The sequence below is a fragment of the Stenella coeruleoalba genome, assembly GCF_951394435.1.
Source record: "Stenella coeruleoalba genome assembly, chromosome: 7".
Lineage (NCBI taxonomy): Eukaryota > Metazoa > Chordata > Mammalia > Artiodactyla > Delphinidae > Stenella > Stenella coeruleoalba.
Genome location: NC_137153.1, coordinates 88,695,421 through 88,716,654, shown reverse-complemented (window position 1 = coordinate 88,716,654; position 21,234 = coordinate 88,695,421). Strand labels below are relative to the sequence as shown.

The 21,234-nt window shown below is 42.1% G+C and overlaps 1 protein-coding gene across 1 annotated transcript in view; it reads right to left on the bottom strand.

Moving 5' to 3' along the window:
* The window catches only part of TDRD7 (tudor domain containing 7), an 88,601-nt gene extending 78,789 nt beyond the window's left edge, over window positions 1–9,812 (bottom strand). The window contains exon 1 of the mRNA XM_079926414.1: window positions 9,678–9,812. The gene's annotated coding sequence lies outside the window, so the exon portion shown is untranslated. The remainder of the gene's footprint in view (window positions 1–9,677) is intronic.
* Between the last annotated feature and the right edge of the window lie 11,422 nt (window positions 9,813–21,234).

The following is a 21,234-nucleotide window of genomic DNA, read 5'->3' as shown; positions in this document are numbered from 1 at the left end:
AAATACTTTGATTTACAATGGTTCATGATTCAAAGATCATTGAACTTTTAGTATACAGTTATTTCCTCAAGTAAGAAAAACCACAAAGCGAGCAGGCTGGCCAAGTTTTAATTTGCAAGAGGAGAAACTAAAGGATCACTTGCTAACTTCCTAGTGCCAAGCCTTCTCAACTTTCTCTCTCTGACCTCCACCTTTCCTACCTATCTACTCTCTTCTTTCCTTCAAACCCAATCCCTCCCACCTACTCATCTAGAGCTCCTCTGAGTAAAACTGGCCTTTACCTCTTTGTACATCTGCATATCTAAGTGGGCCCTGACTATGAATTATATACACATTATTTGTAGGTATAAAGTCAGGTGGTCAGTGCCCATGTGGGAATATACCTTCTTGGGTGTGAGCAGTGTACCAGGATCAAACTAGACTATTTAGCATATCTGGCTCCTCCCTAGTCAGAACAACTTTAAATTCCCCTGCCACAGTTTCAGTATGAAGGACATACCCATCACCTTCTCTACTGCCTCCTCCTTCCCTTCTTTTTGGAAAGAAGAACAATCTGTTCCATTGTTACCTTCCCACTGTGGTCTACTTTTCCCCAGCTACTTAGGGGGTAGACAGCAACCACTAATTTATGGGAGAAAAAATCTCTAATAAATGCATTCTATTCAATAATGGAAATCCTATGATTAAAATATAACAGAACTCCGATACGATACTGGCTTGAAAAGACAGTTCTAACCCCATCTTAGAAGCTAACCAGAGGCTTGTTTTACAGGTAGCCCTGTATGAAAGACTCCTGGTCCCTCCATCCTAAGGAGAGCAATTTCAGGCCACTTTCTCTGAAATGTTCCCCTCTATCTTCCTTATTTCTGTTCTGAAACAGCTGTCATCAGGGATCTCCCAAACACAGCACTTAACACATTTTGGGGAGGGACAAGGTCATACACCCACATATACAGCTTGTCTAATTGCCACAGAATACAGTAAAAGCTGTAAGGCTTTGCCCAGTGCTTGCTTCCTTAATCCCACCCTCTTTGAATGTGTCTTCTTCTTTGGGGACCTAGACTCTGCCAAGATACAGTAGTCTTATGGCCTCTATCCTGATTATCCTATCCTCCTACCCCAAGACTATCAGGTAGGCTTCATGCAGATAAAAGGTATGTATTTACAGTGAGCAACTGATGATAATGTTAAATAAATAAAAAAACAGTGCTAATCTGTGTGGCACACAAGTGCTCATCCTTATTTTTCACTTTTCTCACCCTCCCTAACCTCATGTTTGCCTATCTTCATTTCTTGGCAACTGTTAGACTAATTTTTCTAAGTTAGACTTCCCAACCTGACCTGAGAGAGGCTCCTGCCACACACATAACCTCCTAGTTTCACTCTCTTAAATGCATATATTATCATAGTTAAAATCCACAGTTACGACCAAGGAAGTTTAATGTTTCTTTCAAGAGTAAAGCTACTGACAACTAGTAGATGATAACTTGATTCTGACTTTATTTGGGGGAGAGATGGGGGATTGCGGAAGGCTGTGCACACACCTCCTCTTCCTGCTTGTGTTCCCCAAGTTCAATACCACTACGCAAAGAGCACTTCTTTTCCTGGGACAAATCCCTTCTCCCCAGCCTTCTTCTTATCTGTAAGATGAAGGGATTTGGTCTTAGTGGTTCTCCACCGCCGAATCCCCCCACCACTAAGTGACACATGAAGATGAACAGGCTCAGTTCATGGTTCCCCCACTCCTCACCACCTGCATGGTGATCACCCTAGTCCACGTCAACAACATTTGTTGCCTGGATTGAGGCAACTGCCTCTGTGCAGGTCTCTCTGCTTCCACTTCACAGATAATCTATTCTTCACATCACAGCCAGAGTGATCCTTTTAAATCATAAATCCCATCACGTCATTCCTCTGCTCAAAACCCTCCAAGGGCTTCCTGTCTTACTCAGACAAAAGGCCAAAGTCTTCCGAGGGGCCAAAAGGGCCCTACACAATCTGCACCCAGCCCACTTCTCTGACCTCAACTCCTCCTCCCCTTTTCTCTCACTCACTCTACTCCACACTGCTTTTCTTTCTGCACTTGCCAGTCCCTCTGTCCCAGGGTAGACACAGCTCATTGCCTCACCTCCTTCAGGTATTTGCTCAAATGTCACCTTCTCAGTACAGCCTTCCCTGGTCACCCTATTCAAAACCAGAACTGTTATGCCGGCTGCCCAGTACTCCCTTTACCCTTCCCCTGCCTTATTTTACTCTGTAGCACTTATGCCATCCAATATTCTTTATTTTACTGTCTGTCTCCCTGACTTGCATGTAAGCTCCATGAAAGCAGGGATTTCGGTGGGTTTTGTTCACTGCTGAATCCCTAGTGCCCAGCCCACAACAAGAGCTCAATACATATTGAGTGAATGAATGAGAAATTCTCCATATAACTAACACCACTCCTTTTCTCTCCTACTCACTAAAATAATAGTGTAGTGCATGTGAGCAGTTAAAGGAATAATCTTAAATTTAAGTTATTAAAAATTATTTGCAAATTTTAATGACTGTTGTAAACTGATTGAGACAGCCAATTATGTCACCAGGCTGTGATTGAGATTCACCACACAGTTTATTTCTGGGCCTTTCCACTCTGAGCCAGAGTTCTCAATGAGCAGGCTCAGGTCTGGGCCATAGCATTACTGCAAAAAGTCCACACATCCCGATGTGTAAGTAAGCACTGCTTGAACACTGGTAAGTGTCTCATACTTACATGTATTCCTGTTTTTCAAACAGTGTGCAGATACTGTTGAGAGTCACAAACACGATATTGAATTTACAACAGCTTTTGGTAGTTATATACTTTATCAACCAACGGATATTAGAAGTACAACTACTCACGTGTGAAGTTTCACAAAGTTTTTTTAAAAATTAGAAAAAAGAACCTGATACTTGAGGAGACTGGGAAGCAACGCTTGACCACATGGCTACAATCTGAATTAGGCATCCCTCTCCCTCCCCTTTTTTAAGTATGCTATTTTCAAGGAATACTATAATTCTCTATTTGTATACAACTTTTTGGAGGGAAGGGCAGTCCCCGGACTATAGGACTGAGGATCTCAAAGATGGTGAGAAACAGGTAAGTGCAGTAAAACCTGGAAGGGTAAATGTGGTTGTACATCTTGTTTAGATGTATGTCTTGTTCTCATGTTTGTCAATTTCTTCCAGCCCAGTTTGCAATTCCAACATTAGCAATATCACTTCAGGCACTGAACAAAAAGAATGTTACAACTAAAGCTTAAAAAACTTATTATTTTCTAATCTACTATATTGCTATAGAATGCTCTAAATTTTGTTAATTCCTTGGTTATCATGGCATTTTTTGAGGTTTTCTGAAGATGGCAATTATACTCAAGAACTTTTGGAAACAGTATGCATATAAGAATACTTTCTTCTAACTATAAAAATCAAGTTTATTATCTCGGATGTCATCCACTAGAAGCACAAAAGGAAGCTTATCATGGGAATTTCAACTATTAGTGAAGTGCCTCAATGGCAACTCCTCCAAAGTGGCTTCCAAAATTCTTTTTTTTTTTAACATCTTTATTAATGGAGTATAATTGCTTTACAGTGTTGTGTTAGTTTCGGCTGTATAACAAAGTGAATCAGCTATATGCATATGTATATCCCTATATCCTCTCCCTCCCACCCTCCTTATCCCACCCCTCCAGGCAATCACAAAGCACTGAGCTGATCTCCCTGTGCTATGCGGCTGCTTCCCACTAGCTATCTATCTTACGTTTGGTAGTGTATATATGTCCATGCCTCTCTCTCACTTCGTCCCAGCTTACCCTTCCCCCTCCCCATATCCTCAAGTCCATTCTCTAGTAGGTCTGTGTCTTTATTCCTGTCTTACCCCTAGGCTCTTCATGACATTTTTTTTTTCTTAAATTCCATATATATGTGTTAGCATACGGTATTTGTCTCTCTCTTTCTGACTTACTTCACTCTGTATGCCAGACTCTAGGTCTATCCACCTCATTACAAATAGCTCAGTTTCGTTTCTTTTTATGGCTGAGTAATATTCCATTGTATATATGTGCCACATCTTCTTTATCCATTCGTCTGTCGATGGACACTTAGGTTGCTTCCATGTCCTGGCTATTGTAAACAGAGCTGCAATGAACCTTGTGGTACATGACTCTTTTTGAATTACAGTTTTCTCAGGGTATATGCCCAGTAGTGGGATTGCTGGGTCATATGGTAATTCTATTTTTAGTTTTTTAAGGAACCTCCATACTGCTCTCCATAGTGGCTGTATCAATTTACATTCCCACCAACAGTGCAGAAGGGTTCCCTTTTCTCCACATTCTCTCCAGCATTTATTGTTTGTAGATCTTTTGATGATGTGTGGCTCCCAAATTTCTTAAGTTGCCATTTTGATCTTTCAACTTTCCTACTTATTTCTACTCTCTAAAAGCGTTGTGATAAATACAATTTAGAGTTTAAGAGAATTCAAATTCGTACTTTTATTTTGAGAATGTTATGTAAGCCCTGGTGACCGTAAGTTACATGAGGTTCGGAGAAATAAAGTTGGTCATCTCTTTAAATTCAGGTTAAAATTCTTAAGTGTTTCCCTAGATAATAAAGAGGAAGCTTGAGCTGAATAAGAATCCTCTGCTTGAGCAGAGTAAAGTGGAGGTGAATCTGGGGAATTATTTAATCAGAGTATTTTAATCTCAAAAACTGACCAAGGTCAGCAAGCAAAGGCCCCAGTCAAGGAGGAAGAAACTGGCCACAAGGATCACAACAGATTGCACTTGACTTTCATGTCCTTCCTCTCACTCTTTTTCTCCTCCTTTCCTTGCCTCTCTTTCTGAATGACAAGTGTCAAAAATAGAGTTATATGTGCTTACCACAATACTTGACATTCGGTAGTTACATTTTCCTAGAAACATGGTATGGATGGCAAACTACCTATGAATACCTGCATTACACAGCTAAGAGTGCAATAATACAGACATTGGTGTACTGGAGAAATTTTTAGTACAGCATCAAATTTGAAATATTAGCATTTTCCCAGGTTTTCTTACTTGCCTCATTAACATACTTGACCTGGCAAGCTTAGTAAGAAAGCTACCAGATCTCCTCCAAGATTTCGCACTTAACTAGTAGGCAAAAGCCTCTTAACTGCCATGTCCCACAATGTCCCTGGACATTGTAAAACAGCACAGGACAGGACAGTGGGCCCGACCTCAGAGTAGGGAGCCGAGAGAGAAGCGCGGAATGCTAGTAGGCACCTTCACACCATCTCCTCCAAACTGTTTAGTCTAAAAATGAGGAAAGGGCTTCCCTGGTGGCGCAGTGGTTGAGAGTCCACCTGCCGCTGCAGGGGACACGGGTTCATGCCCCGATCCGGGAAGATCCCACATGCCACGGAGCGGCTGGGCCTGTGAGCCATGGCCGCTGAGCCTGTGCGTCCGGAGCCTGTGCTCCGCAACGGGAGAGGCCACAACAGTAAGAGGCCCATGTACCGCAAAATTAAATAAATAAATAAAAGTAAAAAAAAATTTTTTTTAAATGAGGAAACTGAGGTCCAGGGTAATTATTCCAGGCCTCACATATTTTTATGGCCAGACCCACAACAAGAACCCAGGTCTTCTGGCTCCCCAAAATGGGGCATCCTTTCAGACAGCTGCTCCAAATGTACGGAGTTGGCTTCTGAAAGTAAATCTGACTTGGGGAATACGGAGAACAACCCTGGGGCATATTTAGTGATTACCCCTTAAAGTGGCATGAAATGGGGATTGCCACATTCTGATTTAAGGGTATGGCACCCAAATCCAAAATACTTGCCAACTGCTGCAAAAATTCAATCCTTTTATACTGTTCCTTTTCTATTTTGCTATACAATTAATCTTGAGTATCCCGAAATGCTAACAATGTGCAAGAAGTGGGGCAAGGAGTAGGGGAAAGTAATGACAACCTTTAGGAAAGCAAGGTTTAAACAATGTAAATAGCCTAAAATAATTCTCACTTTCAAAACTGTATTTGTAAATTCACAACTTTTCTCTCTAATACACCTAAAAATGGTCCCGGGAGAGTCTTATTCTGAAGAAGCAGGTTTTGGTGTCCTCTGGATACCTGCCTTTACCATTACCACGTTTGCATGTGATCTGCTTCCTGTAGCTGCAGTTTCCTCAATCCTGCTGCCCAAAGACCTTTAGCCAAGCTGGTCTCACTCCCGTATATGCTCTCTCCTCTCAGTTCCTCTTTTCTCAACTATTTCCAACTGTACCATTTGACTCATTTTCCTCATTGCATTTTTTTGTGTGTCATAAATTTGACTTGAAGAGTGGCACTAAACCCACAAATAAATCTGAAGAATCATTAGGGTAAAGTGAAATCACCAAGCAATCTCTTACCTTCTTTAGTCAGCTACTCAATTTTTAGTATTTCCTTAGGGCACATACTTCTGGTAAATGGCTGCCTTCTTCCATGAAGACACTATTTTAGCAACAAGCCAGGCCCTTAAAATTCAGAATGTCTGTGCTGAAAAGATTTTAGGCATCATCTAGTCTATCCCAAACCCCTTATTACAAATCAATAAACTGAGCCTAAGAGAGGGAAGGTTTTTGTCTAAGACTCTTCCAAGGTGATTTCTCATCTTGCAACAGTTTAACATGCTATCTTTTATTTCCAATTATAGTCTATTTATTACCACCTTAATTACTCCTTTACCAACTCTTTTTAAAAAGACAGTTGGCACTTCCCTGGTGGCGCAGTGGTTAAGAATCCACCTGCCAATGCAGGGGACACGGGTTTGATCCCTGGTCCAGGAAGATCTCACAGGCTGTGGAGTAACTAAGCCCGTGCGCCACAACTGCTGAGCCTGTGGTCTAGAGCCTGTGAGCCACTACTGAGCCCAAGTGCCACAACTACTGAAGCCTGCATGCCTAGAGCCCGTGCTCCACAACAAGGGAAGTCACTGCAATGAGAAGCCCGTGTAACACAACGAAGAGTAGCTCCCGCTCACCACAACTAGAGAAAGCCCACGCACAGCCAAAAATAAAATGTATTAATTTTTTAAAATCCTGTTTAAAAAAAAAAGAAAGATAGTAATTAATGCCCTCAGGTGGTGATATACTCCCTCAGGGTATCTTTAGAGAGCAGTTTTCCTTTTTTAATTATTGCAATTTCAACCTCCAAATTATACATGCATTACTAATTATGTAGTATGAATAATATAGGCTTTCCATAAATCTACATACTGGAGAAAGCTCTGAGATCCTAAATGGCTTAGTTAGGAGTTTGGGTCTTAATCCTAGTCTTCTTCTCATTAGCTATGACCCTTTGAGCAAGTTACTTCAGGTCGCTTTTTTCATATGGAAGATAAGGAGGATGGGCAAGATCCATGGTTCTCAACTTTCCCTGGAGTCCTTCAAGTGCTGAAACGGGGGTCCAAAGACCTAACGGAAATCATGGGTTTGCTTCCTCCTGACAAAGCTGCATAGCTAAAATATCGAGTTTGCTTTGGGGTCACACTGAGTATATTGTGCCGATCAGAAGCTCTAACTGCCATATATCCTCACACACATTTTCAGCTCAAAATGACAAATTATCAATACTTTTAGCTTGTTTGAAAGACAACATTTTAAAAAAATTGGCCCAAAGAGGAAATATTGAAAAGAATGAAGCTTTCAAAAGCATAAGGGTGGGAACAGAGGGAGGAGAAAGTCAGTTTTGCATAAAGAAAAACCAATTCACATAAATATGAAATTAGATTTCACTCCAGGCACCAAGGAACTTCTGTCCTTTCTGTATTTATGTGTTGACCCCGAAAGTGCCCAGAGGCAAAGTACTCACTCTACGTCAAATCTCAGTTCTTAGAAATAGCACTTGATCAAACACAGAGTAGGCACTTAGAGTTGGATTATAAAGTATTTTTCCTTTACGTTCACATTAGGTCTCCAACTAGATTATATTGCACAGAGAACTTCTGAGAGGTTCTTCAAGGAGTTTAAATCTCTTGGTACAAAATACAATAGTTCATTCAGCCATGTTCAGTCAGTTCACTTAAAAGGGCATTAGCAGAGATTACATTTCATTTCCAATCTACAGGGACTGAAATCCGAAGGAACCACCAACTGCTGCTTCAGAGTTCACTGTGTTTATCTAGCAAAGAGGGGGTCTGTGGGCTGGCAAAGGGCCCTGGACTGGGGCACAGGAGACGTGGGTTCTAAACCAGCTGGCCCCAGAGCAATTCCCTACCCCCGGCACGGTCCTGTGCATGTAACTGATGCTCCATGAATATCAGTTGAATGGAACTGCAAAAATCTCCACCACGTGCCAATTTATATTACATAGAGCACTTAAAGATGTGTCCCTGCATCCAAGAAACTGAAACCCAATTGTGTAAAATACGGCAAGTTTGGTGGAAGGAAGAGAGTTAACACTTTTGACTATTATTATGAGCCAAAGGAATTACAGTAGTTATCTCACAAAAGCCTTGCAGAGTAAGTTAAATATTTCCAATTGATAAAGAGAAAACCAGGCTCAACGAAAGTATGTAATTTGTTCAAGATCACACAATTAGCAAGTGGAGAAGCCCAGATTCCAACACAAATCTGCAAAGCTCACACTATTTGCAGTATGCAACACCTATACATCAAAGCGGCCGGGACTTGGGTCTAAGTTCCACCTCCGGCTTTAAGTTGTATATCACTAGGCAGGGCACTTTTCTGCAGTTTTTCCACCTGCACGAAAGGGGCGGGGGGGCGGGGTGGAGGATAGGGATGGGGGGGTGGAGGATAGGGATGGAGGGATGACACAGGTCAGTGATGTTTTTGTTTTGTAGAATGGCTTTCATAATCCTTTTGGGCCAAGACTTTTTCTAATATAGCTATTTCCCTTTCCGGTTCTTTGTAATTGTTTGGGAGTGAGTGGTGCCCTTGGTTATGTATGGAAATGTATTGTACCTACTCACTCAAGGGGATCGGAGCAGAATAGTTGTGCCGGCTCCAAGTCCCCTCCCATTAAATTGAGGCTGAGAACCTGACACTATTGGGGAACACGGTGAAAGTTAAGATAACTCACTCATGGATTCATATTTCCCTCCTAACTTGGAGCGCTGTACCCACCCGGGGCTCAGGTGCTCACGGTTTGAGAGAAACGGATAGTATTTGTGCCCTGCACTGCTCCAGCGGCCCGCAGGGGCGGGTCTGTAAAGAGAGGAACTTAAAAGCTCACGGTGTGGGAGTTCAAACAGCCAGGGGGCTCGCATGTCCCTTGCTCCGGGCGGGCAGCTGGCGTCCGCCCGCCGGTACTGGGATCCACTTCCTGGTCAGCACCTCCCACCCCAGGTCCACACACCCGCCCTCCCCCTGCTGCACTGCCCCCACTGCACTGAGTTTCCCAGGCGGCAGGGGTCCGTCCGACTCCCAGGTGAACCCCAGACAGTCCCATCAGAGATTTAAAACACAACGCTCTGGAACGCCAACTCCCCTGGCGCCCAGCCCGCTTTCCGGGGTGGGGACCAGGGCATCCTCTGCGGCTGCTGGGAAGAGGCCCCGGGTCCGTTCGAGTCCCGCTTGGGCCACTGTCCCTCTTAGTCACCCAGGTGCGCCGCGCCCGCCCGAAACCTCGTCTGCCCTCGCCTGGCACCTGTCGTTCCCGCAGCCAGCAGGACCTGCTCTCACCTTGTTCTGCGGGCCCGCGGCCCGTCCCCGCGCCTCTGGGCCCGGCTCCCACCGCCGTCTCCGCCAGCGCTACAGCCGCGGCCGCCGCCCACTTTCGGTTTCCCCGCACGGCTGAAACAGCCGCCGCGCCTCAGGAATCACCTCAAACCCCCGCCCCGCCCTGCTTGGCTCCGCCCCGCTCCGCCCCGCCCCAAGGGCAGACTGGCCTCGGCTCTGCGCACGCGCGGGCACCCCGGCTGCGTCGGCCCACGCTGGCGTCCGCGCGTGGGAAGGGAAACCGACGCCGCCTAGCGGTTTCTGCGCGTGCCCACGCATTGGCGGAAGGCGACTGCGGGGCGGGAGCAGGAGCGCCTCCTCGTGGACAACGCGAGGATCGGCGGGCCGGGAGGGTCCGGGCCGCAGCCGTCTTTATTAGCACTTACGCGCTCTTGCTATTACGTTTCACTCGTCAGAAGTTTCATTCAGTTCTTGCTTATTCTTTTCTTCAATTCTGGGGCCGTCATTTTTTATTCTCCTAGATACCCACCTGGTCCGCTCATTTCCTTTAGGTCTGTTCTCAAGCGTCACCCTTGGGAGGAGGGTGGCCACAATCTCAAAAATGTCAGTCTCCTTCCCTGACATTCCCTGTCCCCCTTCTCAGCTTTCTCTCTCCTTGGCACCTGTCTAGCACACTATATGTGTTTTACTTATCTTTTCATTGTTTACTGTCCTCCTCAAATTAAAGCTGTGAACTCAGGGATCTTTGTTTTGTTCCCCAATCTATTCCCAGAGCCTAGGATAGTCCCAGGCACATGATAGGCTGACATAAACATTTGTCAAATACATTCATTCATTCACTCATTCCTTATAAAATTATTGAACACCTACTATTTAGTCACATATTTCTTCTGTACATTAATTCTACCAATATTTATTGGGCATATTGGTTTGTATCCCTTAAACCAACAATGAACACTTCTCTACATTCTATATGCATTTACGGAGGGCCTGCTATTTATTCAAACAGTATTTTTCACAGCTTTATTAAGGTATAATTGACATACTATAAACTGCACATATTTAAAATGTACAGTATGTTTTGATATATGTATACAGTTGTGAAACTATCACTTCCATAAAAATAATGAACATATCCATCACCCCAAAAAAGCCTCCCCATGCACCTTTATAATCCTCACCCTATGTGCCTCACTGTCCCTTGCCCTCCCAACTGCTGGTTTGCTTTCTGTTGCTATAGATTAGTTTGCTGTTTCTAGAATTTTATATGAATGGAATCATACATACCGGCTGTCTTTTTGCTGGGGTGGGAGGGTATGCAACTTCTTTCACTCAGCAGAAGCACGTTGAGATTCGTCCATGTTGTTGTGTGCACCAATAGTTTGTCTTTCTATTGCTGAGTAGTATTCCATCGTATGGATGTACTACACCTACCATATGACCCAGCAATTCTATTGCCACGGTTTACCTAAGGGAAATGAAAGCATATGTCCACACAATGACCTGGACAAGAATATTCATAGCAGCTTTGTTTGTAATAGCCAAAATATGAAAACAACACAAGTGTCCATCAGTAGGTGAATGGACATTTGTATACATGTATATACAACCAGTATGTACTGAACAGCTGCTGTTAAGTAACAGAATTCTGTGCTTGCAGAGCTTCTGATTCAGTGAAAAGAGGCAGTGGGCAATGAAGAGGGAGACTGGAAGTAGATTATGGAAGGCCTGATAGCCCATGCTCAGGAGTTCGGGCTTTTTCTCAAAAGCAATGGGAAACTGTTCAAAGTCTTCTCTGAACACTGTTTGCTCTCTTTTATACCCCTTATCTAGTCCCTGACAAAGTCTGCTGAAATATCTCTCCCTGGCACTTCTTTCCATCCCCAGTGCTGTATTTCAGTCTATTTCAGATCTCTTCCTTCTCTCCCCTCCAGTCTGCTCCAAACACTGCAGTGGATTTAATAGACCTAAAATACAACCAGACACAATTTGGACTCTGCAGTGCTCATAACATCCCCTGGCTCCACATTTAAGATGGGAAAGATGTAAAAAGCAGCTCCCAATTGAAAGAGTGCCAATTGGAGTAGGAAATTAGGATAAACTCCAGAGTCCAATATGTAAAATAAATCATAAAATGATATGTGTCGACCCCAAGTCTGAGATCCTTTATCCTTGCAAAAAAGAGTTCCATGTTTGGACTGTCCTATATATAAAGAAAAATGATGCTCTGCAGCTAGTTTTTTAAAAAAAGTCAGCTGTATTGGTGAATAATTTACATATAATACATATTTTAAATGTACAGTTTGATGAATTTTGACAAGTGTATTCAGTCATGTGACCATCACCACAATCAAGATATTGAACAAGTTCACCATTTCAAAAAAATTCCTTGTGCCCCTTTACAGTTAATTTCCTCCTCCTACCTCCAGCCCCTGGCAGCCACTGATCTATGTCACTATAGCTTTGCCTTTTCTAGAATGTCATATAAATGGAATCATACAGTTTGTAGTCTTTTTGTGTCTGGCTTCTTTCCCTTGGCATAATGCTTTTGAGAATCACCAGGTTGTAAACATATATCAGTAGTCTGTTCCTTTTTATTGCTGTATAGATATGTCACAATGTGTTTATCCATTCACATTTGATATACCTTTGTGTTGTTTCCAGTTTGGGGCTGTTATGAATAACACTGCTATACCAATCACATGCAGGTCTTTGTGTGGTCATGTGCTTTTCTTGCATAAAGACTTAGGAATAGAATTGCTAGCTGTAGGATAAAGTGTATGTCTGACTTTACAAGAAACTGTCAAATTATTTTCTAAAGTGACTACATCATTTTGGGCTCCCCTTCTTCTACCTTCCTGCAATGTATGAGAATTCCAGTTGTTCCAAATCCTGTCCAATACTTGGAATTGTCAGACTTTTTAATTTTAGCCATGCCAGTGGATCTGTAAAGATATCACATTGAGATTTTAATTTGCATTTCCCCATAACTAATGATATTGAGCATCTTTTCATGTGTTTATTGCCCCTTCAGATATGTTCTTGGGTGAAGTGTCCATTCTGGCAGGTAGATTTTTGGCTGACTCATATCAGGAGGTTCTCAGAAGTCCTTGGGTAGCTGACATAGCAAGGACAGGCTACGAAGTTGTTTTTATTTTCTTTGGGAATGGTCCAAGACCCAGGGAGCTCAAAAATTAATTCCCATGCCCTGGATATAATTGGATTTCAGGGGAATTAAGGGACATCAGAGATGACACAAATTGGCTACTCTTTAAACACAATGGTTCTTACCATTTTGTGGGGAAGGGAGTCAGAATATGTGAAAGCAACAGATAGATACAAAATTTGGCACATGATTTCAGAGAAGGTTTCAGTAGACTGAAGTCCTACTATGAACCCCTGTTAAAAACTTCCTTAGATGAAGGCATATGTCATGAGGCTGTAAAGCAGAATTTTCAGAATGGACAAGGCTCAGGTGGAAGGCATTCTCTCTCAGCAAAAGCTCAAGCTCATCCCTGGAAGACAGGAGTGGGGGCCAGGAGCATCTGGGTCACTCTTTCAGGAAAGGCAGGCACCCTTCCCATCCCCAAGGGCTGTCAAGAGGTCCTTAATGATCTGCTCAGTTGGCTTTCAGGGGTAGGCAAGGCGGATAGTAGGGGGATCAAGAACAGCTGGACAGTAGGCAGCAGCCTGGCAAGCATTCTGTGCCCATCCAGATACTTCCCAAGAGAGGTTATCATAGAAAGGGCATGCCCAGCTGTGAGGCCCAAGGATGAGAAAGGAAGATGGATTTGTTGCCAGTTTATCCTGGGCTGAGAAAGGAGGAAATATTTCAAGTGTGAAACCTTCATCTAAAGCCCTTCAAGTATTTTTATCCACACTTGGGGAGACCGTTCATTTGGAGAGAGCCACCATATTGGACACAAACACCAAAACACCTGTAAAAAGCAGACAGAGCCAGAGCCGTTGGTTGAGTTGAATCTCTGTCCCGCCCTCCCCTCCTTCTCTCAGTTCAGCAAACACCATTTAGAATTAAGGGGAAATAGCAACAACGTTCCAAGAATATACCTGTGGCTCACTTTGTTTTTATCTCACCTGATGGGTGTTTTGGTGTTTGCAATAGAGCCCAAGAAAGAGACACACCTCATCCTCCCTCTCAGAGCCTCTCTGACTTCACAGCAGCCATAGGTAGCTCTCCCACCCTCCAAAATTTAGAGAGGCAATTTTAGACACCTCTGGTTGCCCTCATCTCACTTCCCATCTGATTTTGCCTGTATCTTCTCTATAATGCCTCCAAAAAGAAGACCAAACCCAAAACTCTCATTTCTATCACTTTATGTACAACAAAATGAGCCCCCGGGACTTGGCTGTGGTATTATTCAGTGTCTTATATAATTCCTTTCCCGGGAAATCTTCCTTGAAGTCCCCACCTGAAAGTGGGTCTGTGGCTAAGCTCCTGGAGCCCCTTATTTATCCCTCAAACTTGTTTGCAGTGGAGGAGGATGTAGGAAGTGATTCTATGTCTTATCTCCCTGTGAACAACTTGAAAAGATTTTGTCTTTTTACCCTGAGTTATTTAAATGCAAATAATTTTAGTAATAACAATTTTAACTCCTTCTTGAAGCTAGACAACATGTTCAAAGGTATGTATGTGGATGAAGTCCAGCCTCCTGGGGATTTTTGCTTACATAAAAGGTCAGGAAAAATAGATCCATGACAAAAGGAATCTTTGGACAGATCTACTTTTGGTGAATCATTGACACCATGATCACTCCCTCTCCCATCAGCTATTGCCTCATGAACAAAATGGAGAGAAATTTCTAGACAATTGCATTCGTTTTAACTGAGTAAGGAAAAACAAAATAAAACAAAACAAAAAACAAACGACAGAGATTCTGGGAATCCTGCTAAAATCCAGGCCCTGGTAAAGCTAAGGATGTGCTGATCAAGCAAAACTCCCTAATCTGCGCACAAAGGCCTCCAAGATGAGTCAGCTAAAAGAGGCTAATCCCCAGAAGGGACTGATTGCTAAAGCTGTTGAGGCCACACAGGCACCGAGCACTGGAAAACAGGGGATAGTGAAAGCTTAAAGCCATACTGTGTAGAGAAAGGTCCTAGACCGACAGGGGAGGGTCTTGGCTCTCAGAGAACATCTCGGTCCCTTCTCGAGCTGTGGGTCATTCACACGGCTCAGCCTTGGACAAGGACCAGATATAAGGATGATTCCAAGGATGCAGACATTGAGTTATCATCTGGTTAAAGGCCCAGTTGTGGGGTAGGGCACGGAGGTGGCGTAACAAATACTGTAAGCAAGGCAACCAACTACAGTATTAATGATTCTGTAACAGTCAATAAACCAGTTGGTAAAAAAATTATACTCTACTAGATGTTAGGGGTGAGGAAGGAAGGAGGCAGGGAGAAGAAACAACATAGCATACAGCAGGTGCTCCGTGCAGGTTAGCTGACCCTGAAATCAAAGAAGCAGACAGTGCTCACAAAGTGCGGGTTCAGATTAAAAGTGTACTATTCAGGGAGGACCTTTGCCCCTGTGCTGTTTGACTTTGGGTAAATCATTTGGGGCTTGGTCTTTTGTTAAATTGGGAGCCCTTTGGTCTTGTTCTAGCCTCAGATTCCCTTAAGTGGCAAAGTTAACCCAATAAATAGCAAAAGAGCATTCTCTTGGGGCTGTTTGGTCAATTTCCATTCATCAGTGGTTCTCTGTGGGATCATCTCCCCCCAGGCGCACTTTGTTTTTGTTTTTTTGCGGTACGCGGGCCTCTCACTGTTGTGGCCTCTCCCGTTGCGGAGCAACAGGCTCCGGACGCGCAGGCTCAGCGGCCATGGCTCACGGGCACAGCCGCTCGGCGGCATGTGGGATCTTCCCGGACCGGGGCACGAACCCGTGTTCCCAGCATCGGCAGGTGGACTCTCAAACACTGCGCCACCAGGGAAGCCCCCAGGGGCACTTTGGACTTTCACAAGGTTATTTTTGGTTGTCACAATGATCAGGGGCACCTCCTGGCATTTAGTGTCCTGGCGCTTACTGTCCTGCTGTGTACAGAACAGTCCCCCATTTTGGAGAAGTTTCTCTAACCTTGTCCGTGTCCTAATTCACATGTGACTGTCTTGCCAGTCACTCATGTAGAGGAAAAAACTCTGCTTTACATATAAACACAAATAACTTTTTCACAGTTTTACTATACAATTTTCTAGGCTACTTTATCTGTGAATTTCATTTCAGAGGAGTAGAAGAGGGGATTACAAAATATTTGTTATAAAAGAGTCATATAGAGTTGGGTGCTGCTTCTAGAAACCCCCCAGCAGCCAATCCCACCCAAAGAGAAGCTGAACAAGACATTCTTATTTACTCCAGCAGACATAGGGTTGGATACATGTGCTTCTTAGAGTTCTGCATCCCACCACTACCACATTACCTGATATTCCCCAGCACTCACCACCAGTTGAGGAAGATAAAACCACTCTTTTGGGGGTTCTTCCTGGAGTTCACTTCACACTAAGTCACATCTCCCCACGACATGTAAAGGAGCTGGTCTTCCTCCCAATTGTCTTCTCATGCCCTCACACTTAGTCTTTTTCATTTAAAACTGGATCCCTGGTTCTCAGCAGCAACTTCCTTAAAACAGGATGTTTTATATTTGCAATTAGAAATTTATAACACCTGGGGACTAGCTAGTGTCTAAGAAAGGAGCTAGCTAGCTGCTGGCCAGGGTAAGCCACTAGAGGAGATTTTCTCTAGCAAAGTGGTTCTTAATCTGAGAGCAGTACAGTATGTCAGCACTAACACAGAATTTCCCTCCCTCTGTGCAGTACCTGTGGCTGAAAATGTGTTTGAAGGTTGAACTATAAATCACTTGTTAATATCACTGTAATTATGGGAGCTTTATTTACAAAGCATATATATTTATATATAGCTCTAATCATGGTGACTGCAATGTTCCAGTGCTTGGCACACATAGGCAGGCTAACAATAAATATTTATTCAAGAGATGTCAAGTCCATCCTCTTCCTGCAATGCCATGCCACCTCTTTGTATACCTGATGAATGAAATAAGGGACTTAAGAAACAAATGAAGGAAAATGTATAAAAAGAATAAAGGCCACATGAAAAACTGCTCAACATCACTAATTATTAGAGAAATGCAAATCAAAACTACAATGAGGTGTCACCTCACACCAGTTAGAATGGCCATCATAAGAAAATCTACAAACAACAAACGCTGGAGAGAGTGTGGAGAAAAGGGAACCCTCTTGCACTGTTGGTGGGAATGTAAATTGATACAGCCACTATGGAGAACAGTATGGAGGTTCCTTAAAGAACTAAAAATAGAATTACCATATGATCCAGCAATCCCACTACTGGGCATATACCCAGAGAAAACCATAATTCAAAAAGACACATGCACCGCAATGTTCATTGCAGCACTATTTACAATAGGCAGTTCATGGAAGCAACCTAAATGCCCATCGACAGACGAATGGATAAAGAAGATGTGGCACATATATACAATGGAATATTACTCAGCCATAAAAAGGAACGAAATTGAGTTATTTGTAGTGAGGTGGATGGACCTAGAGTCTGTCATACAGAGTGAAGTAAGTCAGAAAGAGAAAGACAAATACCATATGCTAACACATATATATGGAATCTAAAAAAAAAAAAAAAGGTCATAAAGAACCTAGGGGCAAGATGGGAATAAAGACGCAGAGAATGGAATTGAGGATATGGGGAGGGGGAAGGGTAAGCTGGGACAAAGTGAGAGAGTGGTATGGAGATAAATACACTCCCGAATGTAAAATAGATAGCTAGTGGGAAGCAGCCACATAGCACAGGGAGATCAGCTCAGTGCTTTGTGACCACCTAGAGGGGTGGGATAGGGAGGGTGGGAGGGAGGGAGACACAAGAGGGAAGAGATATGGGGATATATGTATATGTATAACTGATTCACTTTGTTATAAAGCAGAAACTAACACACCATTATAAAGCAATTATACTCCAATGAAGTTTTTTTTAAAAAGTATATTGTTAGAAATTTCCATTACTTCAACATTTTCAAACTGGCAAAAAGTTGTCCATATTACCCTATTGTAAACTTTTCCAGGTCTACGTAATCTATGTCCATGTCCCCTTTTTCTTGCTGATAATGATTTTTTCATGCCTTTTTCTTTTTTTCTCATTAGTATCAATATGAGGTTTTAAAAATTTTACTAATGTCCTAAAAGAAACAATATCTGAATTTTATTGATCTTCTCTATTATTTATTTTTTATATAATTTATGCTAACTTTATTTCTTCCTTCCCTCTATTTTCTTTGGATTTTATTTTGGTGTTTTTAAACTTTTTGAGATAGATGCATAAGTCATTGACTTTTAGCTTTTCTTCTTTTTGAATATGTGCTTTTTAAAGCTCTAAATTTTCTCTAAGCATGACTCTAACTATAACGTACATATTTTGATACTTGATAATTTTATTATCCTTCAGTTAAAACTATTTTATAATCTTCAATATATTCTCTTCATTGAGCCCTGATTTACTTAAGCATATATTTTCTTAATTTCTAAATCAACAGGGATATTCCAGTAGAATATTTGATACTGGTTTCTAAATTAATTGCACTGTGACCCAGAATATACTTTGTATGATTTTAGTTGCTTGAAATTTGTAGAACCTTACTTTGTGGTCCATAATATGGTAAATTTTTGAAATGTTCCAGGTGTACTTAAAAAAAGTGTGTATTATTCAGTTTTTGTGTGTATTATTTTATGCATGTTAATTAGGTCAAGTTTACTCTTCCTGTTATTCCACTGTATCCTAACTGATTTTCTGTTTGCTTTTACTATAAAGAGAAATGTGTTATAATCTTACACTAAAAAAGAAAAGCGAGTAAAAAACATTTCCCCTATCAAAACCTCTGTGAGGAGCCACAGACCCTACATAACATAGGTGAGCAAATAGCTTGCCCCAAGTCCAGAAACCAATTTCTGGGCTGACAATTGTTCAGAAAGAGCCTTGAGCTTTACTTTGTCACTCTATATCCCTAGAATTTCTCTTTTCAGATAGAGCTCCAAAAGTTTCCAATCAGTTCCTCCTATTTCCTTCTCTGTACCCTTTCCTTCCTGGGGAAGTTGGACAGGCTCTCTGTTCACCTCCAGGGCTGGTGGGTCCTGGATGGTACAGTGGAGAACAATGGAGGAGTGTGATTTAATTTTTCTCCAGATTACTGTTGGCATCAACAGGCCAATCAACTAGACAGGGAGCCCTTCTTGGCTAGTTCCAATATGTCACACCTCTGCGTGGACCACCTCTGCATCAGTGGGGAACTTCCCTTTGTGTGTGAGCCCTGTTCTTTTTTGGGGCAGGCAGCTGTGAAGGTCAAATGCCATTTTGATCTCAAAACTCCCTCTCTAGAATGTCTACCCATGGGCCCTAGTTCCACCTATTGGCTGAAGAGAAACAGTAGAATCCTCCCTATGATGAATGGATAAACAAAATATGGTACATGCACACAGTGGAATATTATCAGCCACAAAAGGTATTGAGAGTAACATCATGTAAGATAGTGGAATAGGAAGCTCCAGGAGTCCATCACTCTACCTAAACAACTGCTGAACTGGCCACCACTGTCTGAAAAATTATTTTGGAACTCTGGAGTCTAGTCCAACTATACTTACAGCATTCAGAGGAGAGCTTCATGAAGAGGCTGGTAAATCTGGGTGAACTTCAGCAAATTTTGCATGGTATAGCTACAATCCCCCAACCTCCATTCTTGTGACAAGCAGCCTTAGAGCCATGTTCCTGATGCACTTGCTGGAGCCAGGATGAGAGATAAGGACCTTGTCTTCCAAATATTGGGTTGTGTATTCTGAGTGCTAACTGCCTCATTGCTGCTTTTGATTGCTGAAAGGCTGACGGAGGTTGGCAGCCATTGTTTTAAACCCCATGAGCTTTATCCATTCATCTGTCATGGACAATTAGGTTGCTTCTATGTCCTGGCTATTGTAAATAGAGCTGCAATGAACATTGTGGTACATGTCTCTTTCTGAATTATGGTTTTCTCAGGGTATATGCCCAGTAGTGGGATTTCTGGGTCGTATGGTAGTTCTATTTTTAGTTTTTTAAGGAACCTCCATACTGTTCTCCATAGTGGCTGTACCAATTCACATTCCCACCGGCAGTGCAAGAGGGTTCCCTTTTCTCCACACCCTCTCCAGCATTTATTGTTTCTAGATTTTTTGATGATGGTCATTCTGCCCGGTGTGATGTGATACCTCATTGCTGTTTTGATTTGCATTTCTCTAATGATTAGTGATGTTGAGCATCCTTTCATGTGTTTGTTGGCAATCTGTATATATTCTTTGGAGAAATGTCTATTTAGGTCTTCTGTCCATTTTTGGATTGGGTTGTTTGCTTTTTGATATTGAGCTGCATGAGCTGCTTGTAAATTTTGGAGATTAATCCTTTGTCAGTTGCTTCATTTGCAAATATTCTCTCCCATTCTGAGGGTTGTCTTTTTGTCTTCTTTATGTTTTCCTTTGCTGTACAAAAGCTTTGAAGTTTCATTAGGTCCCATTTGTTTATTTTTGTTTTTATTTCCATTTCTCTAGGAGTTGGGTCAAAAAGCATCTTGCTGTGATCTATGTCATAGACTGTTCTGCCTATGTTTTCCTCTAAGAGTTTGATAGTGTCTGGCCTTACATTTAGGTCTTTAATGCATTTTGAGTTTATTTTTGTGTATGGTGTTAGGGAGTGTTCTAATTTCATTCTTTTACATGTAGCTGTCCAGCTTTCCCAGCACCACTTATTGAAGAGGCTGTCTTTTCTCCATTGTATATTCTTGCCTCCTTTATCAAAAATAAGGTGACCATATGTGTGTGGTCAACTGATTCTTAACAAAGTAGCAAAGGTAATTTAATGGAGAAATGACAGTACTTAACAAAGGATTTTGGAACAACTGGACATCCACATGCAAACAAAGGAAAATGAACCTTGACGTAGACCTTTCACAAAAATTAACTCAAGATGGTGCACAGACCTAAATGGAAAATGGAAAATTATAAACTCCTAGAAGATAACATAGGAAAACATCTAGGTGACCTTAGGTTTGTCAAAATCTCTTTAGATAAAACACCAAAAACTTGATCCACAAAAGAAAAAGTTGGTAAGTTGAACTTCATTGGTATTAAAAACTTCTGCTCTGCAAAAAGCACTGTTAAGAAAATGAAAAGACAAACTACAGACTGAGAGAAAATATTTGTAAAACACCTATCTAATAACGGATTATTGTCCAAAATATACAAAGAACTCTTCAAACTCAACAATAAGAAAACAGCTATCCAATTTAAAAATGGTTATAAGATCTGAATAGACACCTCAGCAAAGAAGATATAAAGATGGCAAGCAAGCATATCCAAAATGCACAAAGAACTCCTAAAATTCAACAGCATCTTGACAAACAAGGTCTCACAGAGAAAACAAACTCTCACAAACTCAAGAAACAAAACTCAAACAATTTAAAAATGGGCAATAGATCTGAACAGGTAT